The 6,639-nt window shown below is 41.2% G+C and overlaps 1 long non-coding RNA gene across 1 annotated transcript; it reads left to right on the plus strand.

Annotated features, from left to right (window-relative positions):
* Positions 1 to 1,043: 1,043 nt before the first annotated feature.
* LOC124267980 lies at positions 1,044 to 6,254 on the plus strand. The gene is made up of 4 exons (XR_006896168.1): positions 1,044 to 1,458; positions 4,408 to 4,473; positions 4,964 to 5,040; positions 5,705 to 6,254. It is a non-coding gene; the product is annotated as an uncharacterized LOC124267980 (long non-coding RNA).
* Positions 6,255 to 6,639: the final 385 nt, after the last annotated feature.

Raw genomic sequence — 6,639 nt, forward strand, 5'->3', positions numbered from 1 at the left:
CACCTCTGTATGCTCAACATGACAGGTAACAATACTCCCTCTGTATACTCAACATAACAGGTGAACACATAGTTCTGTATACTCAACATGACAGGTAAAATACCCCTGGCATACCGCAACATGACAGGTAAACACTCCCGGTATGCTTAACGTGACAGGTAAAATACCCCCTTTATACTCAACACGCCAGGTAAATACTCCTCTGTATAATTCAACATGACACGTAAATAAACCAACATGTCAGGTAAATACTCCTCTGTATACCAACACGTCAGGTAAATACTCCTCTGTATACTCAACATGTCGGGTAAAATACTCCTCCTGTATCATCAACGTGACAATTAAATAATCCTCTGTATACTCAACATGTCAGGTAAATACTCTGTGTATACTCAACATGACAGGTAAATATTCCTCTCTGTATCCCTCAACATGTCAGGTAAAATACTCCTCTGTATCATCAACGTCACAGGTAAAATGCTCCTCTGTATAATCAACATGACAGGTAAATACTCCTCTGTATACCTCAACACTTCAGGTACATTCTACTCTGTATACTCAACATAACAGGTAAATACCTCTCTGTACACTCAACATGTCAGGTAAATACTCCTCTGTATACTCAACATGTCAGGTAAATACACCTCTGTATAATTCAACATGTCAGGTAAAATACTCCCTCTGTATACTCAACATGCCAGGTAAATACACCTCTGTACACTCAACGTGTCAGGTAAATGCTCCTCTGTATACTCAACATGACAGGTAAATACTCACCTCTGTATACCTCAACATGACAGGTAAATACTCCTCTGTATACTCAACATGTCAGGTAAATGCACCTCTGTATACTCAACATGTCAGGTAAATATGCTCACTCTGTATACTCAACATGTCAGGTAAATACTCCTCTATACGATTCAACGTGTCGGGTAAATACTCCTCTGTATGCTTAACATGTCGAGGTAAATGCTCCTCTGTATACTCAACATGTCAGGTAAATTCTCCTCTGTAGCCACTCAACATGTCAGGTAAATACTCCTCTGTGCACTACAACATGACAGGTAAATACTCCTCTGTATACCTCAACATGTCAGAGTAAAATACTCCTCTATACACACAGCATGACAGGTAAATGCTCCTCTGTATACTCAACATGTCAGGTAAATGCACCTCTATACACACAGCATGACAGGTGTAAATACACCCTGTATACCCAACATGTCAGGTAATACTCCTCTGTATACTCAACGTGACAGGTAAATACTCCTTTATTCTCTCAACTTGTTAGGTAAATGTGCATTTCCCTTTACCATGGTGAGGACGGTCCAAACCACGCCGCTATACTTCATCCAGCCGGGCTAAACTAACCTTCCATCATTACAGGTACAGGAACCTCAGGATGCAATGCAAGAGGAAACCACCCAGGACAAACACGGAAGGAAGAAGGAAAGAAAGGTTTGATCTCTGTAACCTGTTGAGAACTTAACTCCTTGGTTAGTTAAGGACGTGAAGACTCGCTTGCCTTCCATCTGTATCAACAATCGGACGTTGTATTCGTGCAACATACTCAGCACCTATTTAACCGGGAAAAATTCTGTTTTTAAACAAATACCCCTGACAAAATTAAGAACGAACAAAGAAACAGTGTTATCTTGTAGTTATCTTGTATGACAGTTATCGAACATGTATATCCACAGCGTAGTATACTCAGTATGGTATACTGGCTACACTACCTAACAAACCTTCCATGAAGACTGATGTTATCTTGTCATGACATGGCACTATTCAAAATGAAATGCTCACGTTTAATTTAATGTGCATCCCTCCCAAAATCACTGGAAAAGTTTGGATAATAGTACTACTGCTATATTTTGGAACTATAGAGTCACATTTTTATACAGGTCTGACGAGCATTTCTTGCAGGATTTATTGAGAAGTGTGGGCGCATATCCAGTATCGTGTGCTCGTGTTTGAATGCTGTAATTTATGCAGCCACGATGTCTTTCTGGTGTAAGGGAGATAACTCCATACGGGGATGCGAAGGCGACTATGACTGTCAACACAGCTTGTTAACCACCCCTTTACCCAACCAAAGCACTACAGGGCGAATTATATATATTCAGGGCGTAGCTACCCTTATAAAGAAAAGCCCAGGCTTACACATGATTGTTGCTAAAACTTAAACATATAGATCTAAAGCTTCTGGCTCGGGCCTACACGAATAAAATTGGCTAAGCCCTCAATACTATCTAAATATAGATCTAATCGAGTCTGGAAGCTTCAATCGCAACCTATCGGCCTTGGGAACCACATGAATAAAATTGGCTACCAATTCGACGCGCTCTTGATATTGTCGCCCTAAACGCACGTCCAAATGTCCTAAACGCTACTACGAGAAATTGTTCGGTTTTCTTTTCATACCTGAAGTAAAATATAGATTACAACAGATAATATAGTAGAATGATTAAAACCATCATCGACTCACAGTTAAACTGATATTTAGGAAAAGTATGTAGTCATCAGTAAACAGAGTAATGTCAAAGTACATTTTTTAAAATGTTAGTTCAACCCGGCATTGATTATGTCAAGTCTCACATTTCCGGCACGTTTTGGTCAGTCACAAATAACAAAGAGCTGCTCGCTAGCCACTGCCGCGAACTTGCATCTATCTGTCAAGTTACGTCATGTTGTGACGTCATGTATATCGAGCACTGGGTCAGAACAGGCCAGGTTTTCGGAGAGGCAGAAGTGCGGGGAATGTGAATCTTGTATGAGATGTAATGTCAGGGGGTGAACTGAACTGAAAATAAACATGGGAAATTGTTTCGTTTGTTCGTCGCCATATCTACCCAGTGTCTTTAACATTAATAAGATGTTATTTCAACACGTGTAAATACTACGGCAAATGTGTATGTTTACCATCCCGGCTGTCGAGGCTATTTTTCTGAGGCACATTTGTTGTCTTCTAAAATGTGAACGTTGTGTAGGAATTCAAGTCGCGAAGCACTGGGTCTGCATTTAGATGTGGGTTTGTGCAGAGATGGAGACTATTATGTTCTGTGATGCACAGTGAAACACATATGTCGTCATTTGAGTTGGTTTTTTGTAAAATGATAGGCGTAACTAAAACATTGATAATACCGTCACACAGCTTGTCATGAAACGTGGTGTGATGTTAACGATGTATCTTGCTTGGAAACTATATAAACCTACGTGACGGTAAACTTGGAGCACTTGCAGTAATACTGAATGAGATATCTACATGGAAGCCTGGGTGCCGTTGTACAAAACCAAAGAGATATGTACAATCGCTTTGGTACATGTTAAAGTATGGGACTTACTATCACCTTAGTGCTATGACAATCCCTGGTCCCTGTTCAAGTATAAACTTACCACCTTAGCGCTATGACAATCCCTGGTCCCTGTTAAAAGTATAGGACTTACTATCACCTTAGCGTTTGACAATCCCTGGTCCATGTTAAAGTGTAGGACTTACTATAACCTTAAGCGCTATGACAATCCCTGGTCCCTGTTAAAGTATAGGATTCTACTATAACCTTAGCGTTATGGCAATCCCTGGTCCCTGTTAAAGTATGGGACTTACTATCACCTTAGCGCTAAGGTTGTTTCGTACAACAGAAGCCACCGTGGTTCTCTACTGTTACAAAGCGGCAAATGAGAAAAACAACTTTCTTGAACCATCCAGTCATGGGACATAAGTATTCGTTAGTCGGCAAAATTATCATAGACTTGCATGTTATTTTAGTGTAGCTGTAATAATTGTCATTAATTCAGTTTTCGTTATGTGGTTGTCAAACTTTGCAGGTTGTTAGGAAACCATCTTGGTCACAGATATATATTTTCCATGTAATGTTCCTTCAAGTATTTTGTGCATTGTAGTTACATGACACAACATAGACATAGTGTATTCTTTCTCCATAGACGCCATGTTAAACATTGTCATAAGCATGACATGCATCATTCAAAGTGTGGTCATTCTTGAAATACTGAATGGAAAATAAAACGGAAATTATGTCTGTGCAACTGAGATGATTCATGACACATGTGCAAAATATGAACAAGATTAAAAAGAATAAATTCCAGACGTTTTTCTAGCTGCACCAAATTAGCATGTAAGTGTATGGAAATTATGTACAGTGACGAATACTTATGCCCAATGACACTATAAAAAGTCTTTGTCTCAAAATGATTATATCATCACCAGCATATTCCATTATAAGGTCATTAAATCTGTGTTCAAAGTAATTGTATCCAAATGTATTTGCCATATGAGTATGTATTGACAGCTGTCAATAGGGCAGGTGGAACAGATTGAGACCATTCTCTGTTAGAATGTAGATTACATGAAGTCCAATATTCTATGCATCATATTCTCTGCTCCAGAGGCTGGTGACTTGAAGACAGGACCGGCCTATCAACAAACCGGGGATGAAGCTGAACAACATGGAGGTAAAACTGGAGACTGTCTGAACATAGTGTTTGCTACAGTGCAGTAACAGGGATAAAATCAGTTAACGAACAGTGTCCCAACTATATTACCTTTGAGCGCATCCTTTAAGATTAGACTCACTGACTCAGGCTGGTATACATACTTATATCTGATTGTTATAGCAGCAGATCCCATGAATGTACTGTGTAGGTCCGGTTGTTAAACAAACTGAATGTAATGTATAGAGCTAGTACTTCAACATGACAGAATATAAAGATCGAGTACAACAAAACCTGGATATAATGTATAGGGTCTTGTGAATATATTTGTACCACAAAAAACTAGCATTCAAGTATATCTACATTGGCTGTGAGAATATACACACATGTTTTATTGTTACTAACTCCAATTCTAAACTGCAGATATTTTCATATATAATACTAAACACAAACTGAATATAATGTATGGAACTACTGTGTGTCGTTTCTGAAACCTAACTGTTTTCTTCAGCCTCGAGTGACGTGGAGCAGAGATGCGAACCACCGCCACAGTGAGAGCAGCTGATGATAGTGTTCCACGTCAAGGAGGTGAGAGCAGTAGCCAGGACCGTGGTACTGGAATGTCACGCCAGTGTCAACACTTATCACAGATCAGGATAAGTTATTGTTCCACGTCAAGGAGGTGAGAGCAGTAGGCAGGACTGTGGTACTGGGATGTCACGCCAGTGTCAACACTTGTATCACAGATCAGGATAAGTTATTGTTCCACATCAAGGAGGTGAGAGCAGTAGGCAGGACTGTGGTACTGGAATGTCACGCCAGTGTCAACACTTGTATCACAGATCAGGATAAGTTATTGTTCCACATCAAGGAGGTGAGAGCAGTAGGCAGGACTGTGGTACTGGAATGTCACGCCAGTGTCAACACTTGTATCACAGATCAGGATAAGTTATTGTTCCACGTCAAGGAGGTGAGAGCAGTAGGCAGGACTGTGGTACTGGAATGTCACGCCAGTGTCAACACTTGTATCATAGATCAGGATAAGTTATTGTGAAGGAGTTGAAACAGTAAATACAGAATGTGAAATGTGTTTTCATTCACTAGATAAGCACTGTTCCAGACGTTACAAAATGGACAAAATTGAAACCTGACATTCGATCCACGCATATTAGATACAATGTACAAGTATTTGCTGTATTGTATTGATAGAGACAGTGACATCTCGTGTACAATGTACAAGTTTCTGTTACAGTGACACAGAAAGACTCCAACCCCGCCATGTTGACGCCCTCCTTGCTGCCTGCTGTGTGATGGGAACATGGCCGAGGTGAAGCGTCTCCTGGATCTGGGACAGGTAGACATCAACTATAGAGGAGGATTGAGCCGGACACCGGTGATGTGGGCAGCACGGTGGGGACACAGAGAGGTGGTGGAGCTGCTACTGAGTAGAGGAGCTGATGTGTCACTGGTGGACGTGGCGGTAACAACATCCTTCACTGGGCCTGTGTGGATGGAGACGTGGGGACGGTGGAGTTGATACTGTCCCAGCACGTGGTGGACGTCAACGCCAGGAACAACCACGGGGAGACAGCGGCCGACAGGGCGAGAGACAGGGGACATCATCAACTGGCGGATCTCGTGTCACGTGCTGCTCGGTGAAGTCGTGTGGTGTGGTGCAGACAGTGATGATGCTGTTACTGACACTGACGTGGTGCGTGCCGTTCACGTCGTCGTATTTACATTGTGGGACCACGGTTAGAATTATTGTTGTGTTTGAGGAGAAATAAAACTTGTTGAAAACATTTTCAGACATTTTGTCATTTTGTTTTCATGTGGATGTTTTCATGATCAGGTAAGAAGATTGTTGACTGAGTGCAATATTTATATACAACATGATAGTTGACATAGTGGCGGACATTTATATGTGATTTATGTGACAAACTGAGTCACAGATATGTGACAAACAGACAACAAACTGTTTGTTTACATCTCGATCCACTCTGAGGCCATGTTCGCCCAGCTGACGGGGCGCCAAATGTACAGTGACGGTGACGTCACAATGCCTATGACGTCATGGCTGTTACCCAGCTGACAGACAGGGATACGGGAGTTGGTTTTCACTTTGTTACAATGAACGTATTTCTCCCGAGATTGTTTTCATGATTTGTGGCATCAGGTAATTAGACA

The sequence above is a fragment of the Haliotis rubra genome, unplaced genomic scaffold, assembly GCF_003918875.1.
Source record: "Haliotis rubra isolate DU_JTF1 unplaced genomic scaffold, ASM391887v1 Scf1351, whole genome shotgun sequence".
NCBI classification, from domain to species: domain Eukaryota; kingdom Metazoa; phylum Mollusca; class Gastropoda; order Lepetellida; family Haliotidae; genus Haliotis; species Haliotis rubra.